At 34.6% G+C, this 14,236-nt stretch overlaps 1 protein-coding gene across 1 annotated transcript in view; it reads left to right on the forward strand.

Moving 5' to 3' along the window:
* Positions 1-14,236, forward strand: part of GUCY1A2 (guanylate cyclase 1 soluble subunit alpha 2) — a 271,854-nt gene that overhangs the window by 253,172 nt on the left and 4,446 nt on the right. The gene's annotated exons all lie outside the window — the stretch shown is intronic.

Below are 14,236 nucleotides of genomic sequence, written 5' to 3' on the forward strand. Positions count from 1 at the left end.
GGTCTCCTTCCCCCAGCCTCCCTACCCCCCGTCTTTGGCACCGCCTTTAGCTAATGTCCTGTCATTTGTAAGACCCTGTTCCTTTTCTTGATCTCATCATTTTCCAAGATAGTATGATTAGATACACCCCATCTGAAAAACAGCAATTGTGACAAAAGTTTTACTTGCACTCTGAAAAAGTACATGAAAACCTGACTTGACTGAGAGGTAAATACAAGTTTGTCATTTCCCACAGTCTCTGTTCTTCTGAGATATACCTGTTTAAAATACAGGAGAACCAGTGTTAAAGGTCTGCATTACACCAGAAATTCTAATATTTTCAAAGTGTTCCTCAATGTTTATAAAAATCAAAGGAGTAAGATAGAGATGGTAGTTTGTTTTTTCTTTTGAATAATGAATGTAAATAAGGACTCACTCAAGTGAAATATATACTAGGTACAGATTAAAGCTTCAAACTCAATTTATCATATTTGACAAATATACACATTTTGCCAATTGAACTCATCCTTATTTTGTGCCTGGTAGATGTCATCTTACTCACTAGATATTAAGTTCCATATGGGCAGGGACCATGTCTGTTTGGCTCTTCATTATATCCCCAGAATATTTAGCACATCATAAGCACTCTATAAATATTTATTGAGTCAATGAATAAATGCATTAATAAGATGGACTTCTCTAGAATAAAAGACAGTATGACTGTCTCCTCCTGGTTAGACTTTGGCTTTATGCCAAGCATTGGTGTGCAAGCTCTTTTTTTTTATTTTTAGCAATTTAAAAAAAATTTCAATTGCAGTTGACTTTCAATATTATTTTATATTGGTTTCAGGTGTACAGCATAGTGGTTAGACATTTATGTAATTCACAAAGTAACCCTCTTGATAAGTCTGTTACCCACCTGGCACCATATATAGCATTACAATATAATTGACTATATTCCCTATACTATAATTTATGGCCCCGTGACTATTTTGTAACTGCCAATTTGTACTTTTTCATCCCTTCACCTTGTCACCCAGCCCCCATAGCATTATTTACAATAACCAAGATACGGAAGCAACCTAAATGCCCATAATGGACAATTAGATAAAGAAGATGTGGTACATGTATACAATGGAATAAAAAAAGAATGAAATCTTACCATTTGTGACAACATGAATGGACCTGGAGGGTGTTATGCTAAGTGCAATAAACAAGCTCTTTATAGTTAGTGCCATGATTAAGATGACTTAGAAATGACATTGTCAAACTATAAAGTAGAAATAGTGACCACTGACATTTTTTATTAACATGGCTACAAAAGAACCCCTCAAGCAGAACATTTACATCTATAGATAACAAAAGTTGATTATAATAATAAACAAAATGGAGATACTTTGAAGCTTTTGATACCATATCTATACAGAGGGAAGTTAAATTCTATTAGATGAAAGACAAGTATTTCCAGATTCCTGAGGAGCAGATGAGAAACGGGACTGAAATTATAAATATGAAATCAAGAGACAATTGCTTAAGAACTACCTGTCATTTTTAAGGTACTTTATAAGGATTTGCCTCTTAAATTTCTCCTAATTTCCTGACACAATTCTGGGCATAATGCAGATGGTCTGACAATAATTTCCATATTGACTTGAATTTGGGAAACCTCTCTAGATCAGTGATTATGACACTTTGTGTTCTAGACCATGAGTTGAAGAAATGTTTCTAAAGATCAACCAGCTCACCTAAATCTTTTTACCGTGGTTATGATTTTTCCCATCATGATGCTTATACTTAAGTTTCATGGTTGTGTAACTTAGTGTAGATTTACAACTGCTGTGGAAACTCAATTTTTAAAAATGATGTGGAAAGAATGAATCAACCCGTGGGAGGAGTTCGTGCCCTGAACTTAGTCATCCTAGTGTAGCTGGCTTTGTTTACATGTGACCCATAATGAAACCCCACAAGCACACAGGGTCTGTGGATTTGGTTACTGTCCCTGAGTTTTCATAATCTTGTTCGCATTAATTGAGTTTCTGATGATGGTTGATCAATAGGTCTGAAGGAATGAATCATTTCAACCACTGCAAGCACTGAGACATTTTGTTCTGTTACTGTCTGCTCTTGCCCTCCCCCACCCCCAAACAAAACAAAAACCAAAAATGGAGCCAAAGGTTCCATTTTGGTTCCACGTGGCAGCTGAGCCACATTCAGCTGCCAGCAAGTAGATTCTAAAAGACAGTTTCTCTGATTGGTCCCAAATCATGTAATTTCTACTAATGCTTTATAAACATATTTTTACACTTTATCCGCACAATAACCTTTTCCTCCCTCTCCCTGTGTTCCTCCCTCCTTTCCTTCTTTCATCAAATACTTGTTGAGTAGCACTATATTCCAAGTTCTATGATAGACACTAATGTTACAGTAATGAATAGTATAAATATGACCTCTGCCCTCGTGAAGGAGACCACAGACTAAGTGGTAGGTGAATAAACAATTACCATAGAGTAATGTCGAGGTCAAGCAACTCTGATTAGAGTATTAGAGCATGAGGAGGAATGGGCTAAAATGAGGCTAGAGAGAGAAACTGAAGTTAGACCAGCCAAAGTTGATAAGTCAAGTTAAGGGGCTTCAAGGTAATCTAAGAGCAATGAAGGACATTTAGGGTTTTGAGCAGAGGAGTGACTTAACCAGATTTACGCTTTTAAAAGATCACTAAGGTTGTAGAAAGGAGACCAGATTAAGGGGGGGAGGGGGAGGGTTACAATCCAGTGATTGAGAGCAGATAATCTTATCCCCATTTCCTTGATGGAAGCTGATTATTGAGACCCTAGAGTCCCAACCATTTGCTACTTCAGCTTGTCTTCCCTTGCTTCAGAAAAGTGGGTTGGACGCAATGACCTTTGACATCCATTTTAATCTGGGATTGGGATGCCATGAAAAACACCTTGGCTCCTGGTAAATTTCTAGAAAATTAAATGTAGGTATATGATCTCAGTGTGACAAGGTTTTCAGATTTTGGATCAGTTTGGTGCCTAAGTACTTTCTGTTCATTTCATCTATGAATCTTAGACAGTTCCACCTCGTATAATTGTTGCATTCCCAACTGTACAGGTGATTTTTGAACCCATAGGTGTGCAGTGTACTCCCCTTTCCCAGGATGCTCACAGTGAAATGCCAGGATTGTCTTCTGAGGGACATTTTCTATTAGGAGACAAAATTGCACTTTCTTATAGCAAATAAGAATTTGTGAAATGAAACTGAGTTTTAAGCTCATGAGAGCTTGAGATTTCTAGTTTTCTTTTCTGAATTAAATCCTGTAGAATGTCCAATATTGTCTGGTGATCTTGAAATCTTCAGAGAGGTTTATATTCAATTTATTTTTAGTAAGATTATATGATTGACAATCTTTGAGAGAGTGGATTATCTGGATATTATGATAAAGTGAAATTATTTTCTGAATAATTTATTCCAAATACAGTTAGCTTAAAATATTTAAATAGTTGATTTAAAAAAAAACACTTATAAATATTTTGAAGTATTAAAAATTTTTTAAATAATAATATAATACCCATGACCCCCACCAGTGGTTTAATATATATTATATTTGCTTCAGTTATTATTTAATCAAAATGAATAAAAGAGTTCCTTTGGAATTTTTCCTTTCTTTCACTGTGACAAATGCCCTAATGAATTTGGCGTGTTTAAAAGTCCATTGTTTTATCCATTAACTTTCTCAGATATATCCATAAAGAATACAATTTTATTTTACATGTTTTAATTTCTGTGAGTGATATTTGTATGAACCTTTCTCTAACTTTTTTTAAATTTCATGTTTTAAGATCTATCCATGTTGAGACATATGTGTCTAGCTCACCATTTTAATTACTATACAACATTCCAGTGTATGACTACACCATATTTTAATTTTTATTCATCTATTTCTCTGTTGATGAACACTGAGAGCTTTCCCTCCTACGTTTTGTTATTACAAAGTATGTTCCTATGAACATTACTTACCTGTCATTATGTTAGAGGACTTTACATTTCATTTGATGTAATTGAGTTTCCTTTAGGTTATTAGAATTGAAATGATCAGATGTTATTAATTCATTTGGTTATAAGGAATAAGGATTTTAAAATCAGGACTATAACTTTTATATGATGACCTTCATTTTTTTTTAGATTTAGTGTATGAGTCATCTTATTGCATGCAATAATGCCCAAGGACCATTTCCTCTTCACTTAGAGCACTTTATTACTAGTTTTTTTTTTCTGGACAAAACTAAATCTTCAGTGAGTTTTTAATTTTTCATGTTTGATGTTTTTGTTTTTCTCTAGTAAATGTGATGTTTACTCATCTTTGTTCCCAGCTCATCCAAATTTTAAAATAATGCACACATTACAAACAAGTCTCTTTTAACATCAAGCTATTGATATGTGAAACTGAAATAATTTCTTATACTAAGGACAGTTTCAGCAATTTTGGAAATGGCATGAATAATCAAATGATTTACCTGAACAAATCATTAGTTGTATTTCCTTGCTATGTGCAAACTAAGAATGTTGAGACTCTTTATTTTGAATAAAATTTTCTTTTAACTTTTAATATTTTTGCTATTCTCATTTTATAGTTGATCTACTGGACTTTTCATGATGCCTATTTTTCATTTACTGGGAAAGGCCCCTTCTTTTGTTAAAACCAAGCTGCCTTCTAACCACTGTTATATAAACAGCTCACCATAACAGGAGCTGTACAATGGAGCAGGATAGGGGTAGTGGTTAAGGGCACAAACTCTAGAATCAGAGTGCATAGGTTGAAATCCAGGCTTTAAAACTTATTCTCTGTGAATTTTAGCAATTTAGTTCTTTGGGCCCAGTTTTCTCATATTTAAAATTGGTACCTATTTCAGAAGAGTATTGTTAGGATTAAATATGATTTTTATAAAGCTCCTAATACTTGGAACATAGTAGACATTATTTATTGCTTCATTCTGTTCTTTCTATGAAGGAATAGACAATCTTATTCCTGCACTTGACTTTCATGTTTTATAGGTCTAGCCATGTGGAATTATGTATGATAATTGGATTACAGACCTCATTTGGCAATCCCAAAGAAACAGTGGGTTTGGTAATTTGGACAAAGGCATCTTGAGCTCTGACTCAGTACTGAGCCAGTAATCAGCTTATTCCTACAAGTTTTTATTAGCAAAGACATCTTACTGATGACTAAATCATAATCATGTGATAGAAACTGACTGTGTTCTTGGCAAATCCTCCAATTTAAGAAGAGGTACATAATTGCATATATGTTAATTAGGTTACCACAAACTTTGTGACTTAAATGACACAAATTTATCTTACAGTTTTGTACGATAAAAGTCCAATATGAGTCTCCGTGGGCTAAAATCAAGGTGTCATCAGGGATGCATTCTTTTCTGGAAGTTCTAGGAGATAGTGTTTTCTTGCCCTTTTCAGCTTTTAGAGACCACCTGCATTCCTTGCTTCATGGCTTCCTTCCTCCATTATAAAGCCAATAATATTGCAACTTTTCGCCATGGCTTTCATTGTCTTATCTTCTTTTTCAGAAAAAGGTCTTCCTTTTCTGACTTTTTTCAGAAAAAGATCTTCTACATTTAAGGACCCTGCGATTACATTAGGCCTATTGGATAATCCAGGATAATTTCTCTATTTCAAAATCAGCTGATTTGCAGCCTTAATTCTCTCTGCAACCTTAGTTTGTCTTTGCTAACAGGTGCCAGGGATTCTGAAATAGACATTTTTTAAGGGGTGGAGTGTTTGTCTACATCAAGGGAAAAATCTAAGGGCTGAACTCTGCCTACAACTAGAGTCCCAATCCTACTTATGCTTCTCCATCTTTGCACTTGGCCACTACCCTATCCTGCTCCACTGTCCATCTCCTGGTATGGTGACCTGTTTATATAAAACAGTGCTTAGAAGACAGCTTGCTTTTAACAGAAGGGGGTTCACAGTGAAAGAAAAATAGGCATTCGGAAAAGTCCAGAAGTAGATCAACTATAAAATGAGTAAAGAAAAGCAAGCCGGTTAGTTAAGCATAGTTTTTCTTTTTAACCTATCAATTATGTAAAAGAAAAATCTGGGGAAGAAAAGAACTTTTGCAAGCTGAGTGCTCTGGCTTGTAAAGGATTTTTGTTGGAACTAAAGATATCGATTACTGAAAAGAGAAAGCTGCCACAGGGCTGTCCTAGTCATTTTGTGCTGCTATAACAAAGCACCATAGCCTGGGTGGCGTATAGGCAACAGAAGTATATTTCGCGCAGTTGTGGAGCCTGGAAATTGGAGATCATGGTTCTTGCATGGTCAGGTTCTTATGAGAACCGTCTTTGTGATTTCTCCTTTTGTCTTCATGCAGTGGAAAGAGAAGGCAATCTCTACCATGACTCTTATAATTGTATTCCTGGAATCTCCACCCTCATGACTTCATCTGATTCTCACTTGCTCCCAAAGTCCCCACCTTCTAATGCCATCACACTGAGGGGCAGGGTTTCAACAGATGGATTTTGAGAGGACAATTAAGTTCCTAACAATGACTGAATTATATTTCTCTATTTAAGAAGCGGTAAGGTCCTTGGTATCAGGTGGAGACTAAGAAGCAGCCCTGAGAAACATGGAATTTTGATAAAGATAACTGCAGTCCCTCATTTTGCCGTCTCCCTCAGACATAGCTACCCCTCTATAATCTCTAAAAAGCTGGGCACTCAACAAGTGGTAATATTTAATTTGCAGCTATATTTAGACCACTAGAACCAAGCTTAAAAGTCCACGAATGACACTGTTTAGGCTAGAATTTGGTATATAAATTCCTACCCTAGAAATCCAGAGAACTGACCTTCATCTTGGTCCAGATATTAATTTGCTGTGTAATTTTTGGCAAACCAGGTAATGTTTCTGGGCTTGGTTTCCTCATCTCTACAATGAGGGAAATGACCTAGACGATCTCTAAAATTTCTTTTTGCTCAAAAATGTCATGATAGTAATAGCAAACATTTATTGAACTTATACTTTCTCAGCAATTTATCCACATTACCTTATTTAATCTTCACAGCAAGGCTGTGAGTTAAGCATGGTTATTGTCTTTATTTTTCAGAGACGAAACTGAGACTTAGGGAGGTTAAATAAGTCACCAAGAACACACAGCTAAGTTTAAGTGTGGGAGTCAAATTCAGATTCATAGCTGCCTTATTTAGAGCCTTAGTTCTTATCCATGGCCAAACTGACTTTTGGGTGATTAACTAATGGTAAGGAATAGTAATTTCTGAATATCACTTGCCTTGATGTGAGGATTTCCTCTGGTAGAAAACAGTGAAGAGACTAGTAGGGAGCAAGCAAGGAAGATTCCATTCCTTTCTTCTTGCAGGACATTTGGTCCTTTTCAAAACATCCACGGAGACATTTGGTCCATGGCAACTCATGTACCTAACCCCATGTGCAATTACGAGCTAAGCTACAGAGGCAAGAGGGGTCATCATTGGCAAAACAGCCACAACACAATTATTGGACTAATAAAACATGACAGTGTTTTAATGTATTAATCCTGTACACAAAAAGTATCAATAAGTGTTATGGACTAGTTTACCCCAGGGACATTTTTAAAGTGTGGACATTTTTAACAGAACCAAATATCAGGGACCTTTTGGTGTGGCCCAAGTGTCTCCATGGATATTTTGGACAGGTCCAAATGTCCACTCATCTCCTTTCCTGTCTCTGTACATATAAATATGCCCAGGTTGCATTTTTGCTGTCCTGGACTTCTTTTCATACTCAGGGTGATAAAAAGAGGTATGTTTTTCATAAAATATTTACTTAGTGTCTCCACATTTTTAACCATTATCAGTATCTCTATCTCTGGATCTACACCTAAGTGTATGTGACCGAACTGTGGCAAATAGAGGCTTCCGAGTTAAACAGAAAACCATCTTTTGTTTCTGTGAGCCTAAAACATTTTGTGTCACAGAGGTTTGCTATTCAGAATTTTACTTTATAGACAGTTTAGAGGAATGCATCTTTCTAGTATATTGAAATATGCATAGAATAATAGAAGAAACATGAAGTTAGATATATATTTTTTGCATGTAAAAGTTAATAATAACACTCGTTAAAAACACGAGCTAGAAAATCTTCTATTCCTTTGTCAATATAATTGTTATACAAGACTGGGATACTATACTGTAAATACTTACTCTTCTTCCTATAAATGCTTAATGTGGGGAAAGACATCCAACAAACTTTAGGAAATTCCTGTCTAGTAGTTCACCTATAGCCACCTGTTTTTAAAAAAATCAAAATGTTCGTCTGCACTAGTGACTTGATATTTAGAGAAAATAAATAGTATTTGGGCTGATTAAAAGACTGTCCTGTCAATCTTTTGAAATGACTTTATTGATCATCTCATCCTTTATAAGAAGCACCAAAACACTATATTTTACAAAAGAAAAATAATCAGTAAAGACAAATGACTTAATAGTTTTCCCAAAAGGAAAACTTGAGCTGTGCCTCAAAAATTATATTTCTATTTATCCAATTACAGACAGCAACATTACTATTACTCTTTTAAATGTGCCCATAAAAGTCACATCTAGCAAAATTGAATGAGATATTTTACTCATTTCGACATTCTTATTTTGCTCTTTTGTCTCCCTGCTGTATGAAGTATCATTTTTCCGAGGAAATGTAATTCTAAGATTGGAAATCATAAGCCTTCCTAATTTTTAAAATAAATCTAGCCTAGCTTGTTGACCTTTAGAATATCCTACCTGAATCATTCGACGTATTTACCGACATATTTAAGGTTACAATAGTAAAAGTCTTTGAGGATCAGAATATAATGTTGCAGTTATTTTTATAGTAAAGATTGTACTTATCTATTAGCTCACTCACTTCTACAAGTCTAATTGCTTAAAGTAGTTGTCAGAATCAGTGCAAAAGTGTATAAACCGGACTGTATAATAATGGTTATTTTTATTTGTTCATAAATCTGAAATCTAAAATTAAATAGTTTTGACATTCTTTTCTTTATAGTTTAGTTGATCATTTGGCATAGGCTTGGTCTGTATGATTAGGCTAATGATCGAATGTAGAGGTATTACTGGTCCTATATAAAGAAACATTCCTTTCTATTTTTGAAGGATGTTTCTTTTTTCCCATGACAGTAGTGCTGAAAAGTTAATTACCTAGTTTAGAGTTCAGAATTTAAAGACACTAATCTGATTCATGTCAATAGTTCTTACATGGGGGACATCTATGAATTTCACACAGAAAGGAACTTGTATGAAGTATAAATAATAGTTATTTTATTGGCCATAAATAATATGTTTATAAATAATGCAAAGTTTAGCTAAATGTTTGACATTAAATCACTGTAAAGTGAAAGTGACTAAGATAATTGAGAATGATCTAAAGCAAGAGGGAAAAACCAACCCACGTTTTCCTTTTTCTTTCTTCTTTAAAAAATGGCATCATTTCAGGTGACCTGGAGGCCAATGTTTATTTTACAATTAACAAAAGATAAAGGACACTTTCTGAATATTTTTAGATGTTCATATTTTAGCTAAAAAGACCAAGTAGAAAAGTAATTTTTAGACATTTCTTGGCTATGGAACCACAATTCAAGTAAAATTTGCTTTAGAAATCCAAGACAGAATACAAGTAAAGTAGTGTTGTTGAGGTGATGGGGTATTGTGTACCATTTATGTAAGTCTCAGGGTTAGTATGTTATGAGTTTCCTGACACATTTTGTGTGTGTACTCTACTCACACATGTACTTCTCTGGAAAGAAGTTTTTCAAGTGTTCTGATTAGATTTCCAAAAATATTGGAAATATTGAGACCTGCTACTGGCTGGTTAACTAATTGAATGACCGAATAAAAGATATCTGGAGACTGAAGTTCACATTACTGTCCTGCCACTAATTATTTCTGACCCTAGATAAGTCACAGTTATAATCTCATCCTCCCTTTCCTCATGAATTAGAAAAAACAATTAGTCTAGATTATTTCCAAAAATTTTACACTTAAATCCTGCAACAGATAAAGGACATCAGTGGAAAAAGCAGTGAAACCTGAATAATGCTTGTAATTTAGTTAATAATAATATGCTTTTACTAATTTCTTAGTTTTGACAAATGTACCAGGGTTTTGTAGAATGTTAACGTGGGGAGAACCAGACTAAAGAATTTAGGGGAACTCAACTATATATAGTATCTTTACCGTGCTTCTTTAAATTTGAAATTATTTCAAAGTAAAACATTTATTTAAAACATTATTACAGTTCTAACATCTCTAGAGAGACTGAGAATTTATTTTCAACTTAGATAATAGTGGATCTTATATGCTATTGGAGACCCAGTGAATTTTTGGGGGCCTGGAAAAACAGGTTCAAAGGAAAACTTATCTGGAGGTAATGTTACAATAAGGAAAATTACAGGAACTATGACTCTTAAGAGGACACAGTGTTGTTCCAGGCCTGAGATATGGTCATGAACTAGAACTGTGGTAGTAGGAATAGAACGAAAGCATACAAGGTATGAACACCTTTAAAGAAGTAATTACACAGCCGACCGGGCAAAAACACATAACTATTCTGTGTACGGTGTGGTCATCATTGAGCCTTAGAACTAGAAAGTCATTTTTACTCATTTTTAAAAATAATCCCTTCTGAATTGATTTTTTTTTTCTTTTGAAGTTCTTTGGGTTAGCGTGTAATCAAATTTCTTCTAAATCAATTTCTCTTTCTCCCTTTTTCTCATTTAAGCACATTGTTCTTTAAAGGAATTCACAAATTTTGTATCGTATTAAAATTGATATAAATGATATCATTACTATAATTATATATAATAACAATATATCATATGTTGGATTGTTTGTATATTGTATTGTTACATTCAATAAATAGGTATGTTTCAATTCCCTTCGAAACAAAGCAGTCTACCATCCAGAAAAATAAACGACCATGAATTGTATTATGAAAATACATTTTAATATCTAATAAATAGAGTATGTTTGGAGAAGTAATTTTTAAACTAGAAAATTGAAAGTGATCTCAGTTAGGACGTGGTCTTTATCAGTCAGTTCCTCTCCCTGTTCTTTTGTGTGTAACACTGTGCACTAGGAGACATCTCTGCTCTAAGTGCTATGCTCAAGAATCTTTTTCATAGCTCTGATTAAAGTACAAAGATTCTCATGCATTAGTCACCCACTACTAAATCAAAATTGCTCTGTAATCAGCTTTAATGATATTGGCCAACACAACAGTGTTTTTCTCTGAAGATCTTACTTGAGAATTATTCAGGTTTGCAAGTCTCAAACTAACATGACCCTCTATAATCTGAGTAGTATTTAAATTCTCAATCTCCACTAAATATTAGAGCTGTAAATAATCTTTGAAATAAATTAGATCCAAATCTTTCTTTTTCCACAAGGAAACTGAGAGAACCAGAGAATTTAAATGACTTAACCAGAGTCAGTAGCTAATTTGCCCCTATGCCACCTGTACAGGGTAAGGGGACCCTAAAATGTAAGAGACCAGATTTATAGCGTTTATCTACCAATCTCTTCACCTATCTCATTTCTATTTACTACCTTACCTTAGTAGCTATCCACAAAAATTAGTATTTCTGAGAGATACCAGTTTAGGGGAATTTGCAAGGAATGTTTGCTGTAAAACATTGTTTAAGAAGCAGTGAAAAGAAATGGGAAAAAAGTTTTCTTGAAGAAGAGGAAAAAAGTTTACCTTTTGTTTTCTAGCCACTAAATACTTTCCTCAGGCTGATTTGTCCTCTTTGGAACTGAAGTCATTACAACTCTGTGTATTCTGACAGTATATCTAGGCTAATTCTGCTTTTTCTTGGTTCAGAAATACATAAAATATAGGACATAAAATTCTTTAAAATTGATTCTGGTTCTAATTTTTATTTATTTATAATGAAATCAATGAAGGATTGTCCTTTCTTAAAAAAATAAATGTTCATATTTTCTTCTTTCCATTCCATCCCTTATATTTTTTACTGAAAGATCAGCATGATGATGAACTTGTTCTTATGAAAGAATTTTGGTCTGAGGAATGAAAAAATGTGAGGCAATTACTATTTAATTTACAAATACGGATTATAGTTATCTTTTTTTTAAGTATTAACAGGATGTGAAGTACAGCATAAGGAATAGAGTCAGTGGAATTGTAGTTAGTTATTTTTTATAATCCCTCGTTTCTCATCTTTTTAAAAGTTCTGCCTATAGGCATACAGCATTTTTGAGTGTTTTTAATTTTAAATCTTGTTGGTATTTAGTCTGTTAAATGGAGTTTTTAGGCTGTTAATGGACAAAGTTGACAATGTCCACGGAAGCCAATGGTGTGGAAGCATCTTTAGCTATTCAGCATTCTAAAATTCAGGAATTTAGGAGTCCACTCAGATAGGAAATGCATGCCGAAATGTGCACTGGGGAGCAAGCACCAGGCATGCAGACCGTGGAATCCATAGCATGCGTGCTTTGCCCTTAATGGTGACTCAGGGGGGCTGCAGGAAGAAATGAGCTGGCATGTTACAGTCGTGCCTCTGAGGCTTTTTGCCTTAAAATTCTCAGGATACATGCAGGGAAAGTATCCCTTTTTGAGAACTTATCCATTAACCTAAATATTAAAACCCACAAAGTAGCGATCTTATAAAATTGTCACAAAATGTGCAACTTAAAATGTTTGTAACCTTAAAATGCCTAAAAATTTGGTGAGAGCCTTGTGTTTTATTTCATGGTGAGCTAGACTTACTTTCCTTATTTGGACAGCAGTGTTATTTTCAGAGGATGAATCATTGAATTTCAGGAGATTTTATACTGCCTATCTGACTGAATAACTATAGTTTCATTGGCCCTGTCTTCACACTGCATCAGATGTCAGAGTAGTGAAGCAAAGAGCAGAAATACAGAGCAGACAGAGTTCCTTCTTTTCTTCCACTCAGGTAGAAAAAAGAAGGTGAATAGGAAAAATTCAGGAACTACAGAATACTTAGAAAACATAAGGAATTTTCATCTTTTTAATTTTCATTTTTCAGAACTGTCATCCTTCTCAAACATTCAGATATAGAGTCTAATTCCATTATAATTAGAATCCAAATGCATTCCTTAGCAAAAGGATATTTAGATGAGTAACTGGCAACAATAGAAACTTCTAATTTAAATAGCAGATTGAACACCTGAGTTTATCATTAATTTCTTCTGAAACAATAGTAAAATGATAGTAAAGCTATAAAAGAAGTATAACCCTCTTCCAGCATGTTCTTACAAGGAATGGAAAAGACCTTAACAATGGAAGAGAGCAAGATGGAAAGTGTATACATGAGTGGTATTTGGCTTAGTATACAGGAGAAAGCTGAATCTCAGGTCCTACAAAAAAAGGTACAGCAAAAAGCAAACATATTCACTCTAAATCTAAATAGCAACAGGAAGAGAGAGAGAGAGAAAGAGAGAGAGAGAGAGGTTAATTAGAAGATTAATGTACGAGGTCCAACATGTGACTGAGAGGAATTCCAGAAAATGTACAAGAAGTAGAAACCATTCCAGGTATTTTAAGCAGAAAGAGATTTAATGCAAGTATGTTGTGCTTACAGAATCAATGGAAAGGATAAGAGAACAGGTTCTCAGCTGGATATGTTGAAATAATGTACCCAAAATATAAAACTGACTTCTTAGGCGAGCTCCCAACTCTGAAGCCACCACAGGAGCTATAATGGTCTAGGGCTGGAGCCCTGGCACAGCCAGACCAGCCTTTGAACATCAAGAAGCTGAAAAATGGATGCCTAAATATGTAAATATGTATTCCGGTGATTAGGAAGGTAGGCGAAAACGTCACCAATCCTGGGCCATTTCTTTCATACTCAGGAAGCTAGAAACTGGATCCTTCTGAAAATTATAACCTTGATAGCCAGTGTTAATAGTCAGTTGTCAAAGGAAAATAGAATCTACTTCACTTCTGCCACTCAAATCTTGGGCAAATTAATCTAATTGTAGGAACCTAATAATTACTTAGAACCTTAGTGCAAGGGAAATTGGGAAATGTAGTTTCCAGCTGGGGAGCCGTGTGTTTATCAAAAACTCTGTTACTAAGAAAAAATAGATTTTTTTTGGTGGGGGGAAGTAACTCTAGTAGGATATATGAGGTTTGTTTTCCTGAGATATTGAACCAAAGAGGCTGCAAACTCAGGCAGGTGACTAAAGGGAGATTAAGTAGA

Source organism: Rhinolophus sinicus, chromosome 14, assembly GCF_057876585.1.
Source record: "Rhinolophus sinicus isolate RSI-liver-muscle chromosome 14, RSI-T2T, whole genome shotgun sequence".
Lineage (NCBI taxonomy): Eukaryota > Metazoa > Chordata > Mammalia > Chiroptera > Rhinolophidae > Rhinolophus > Rhinolophus sinicus.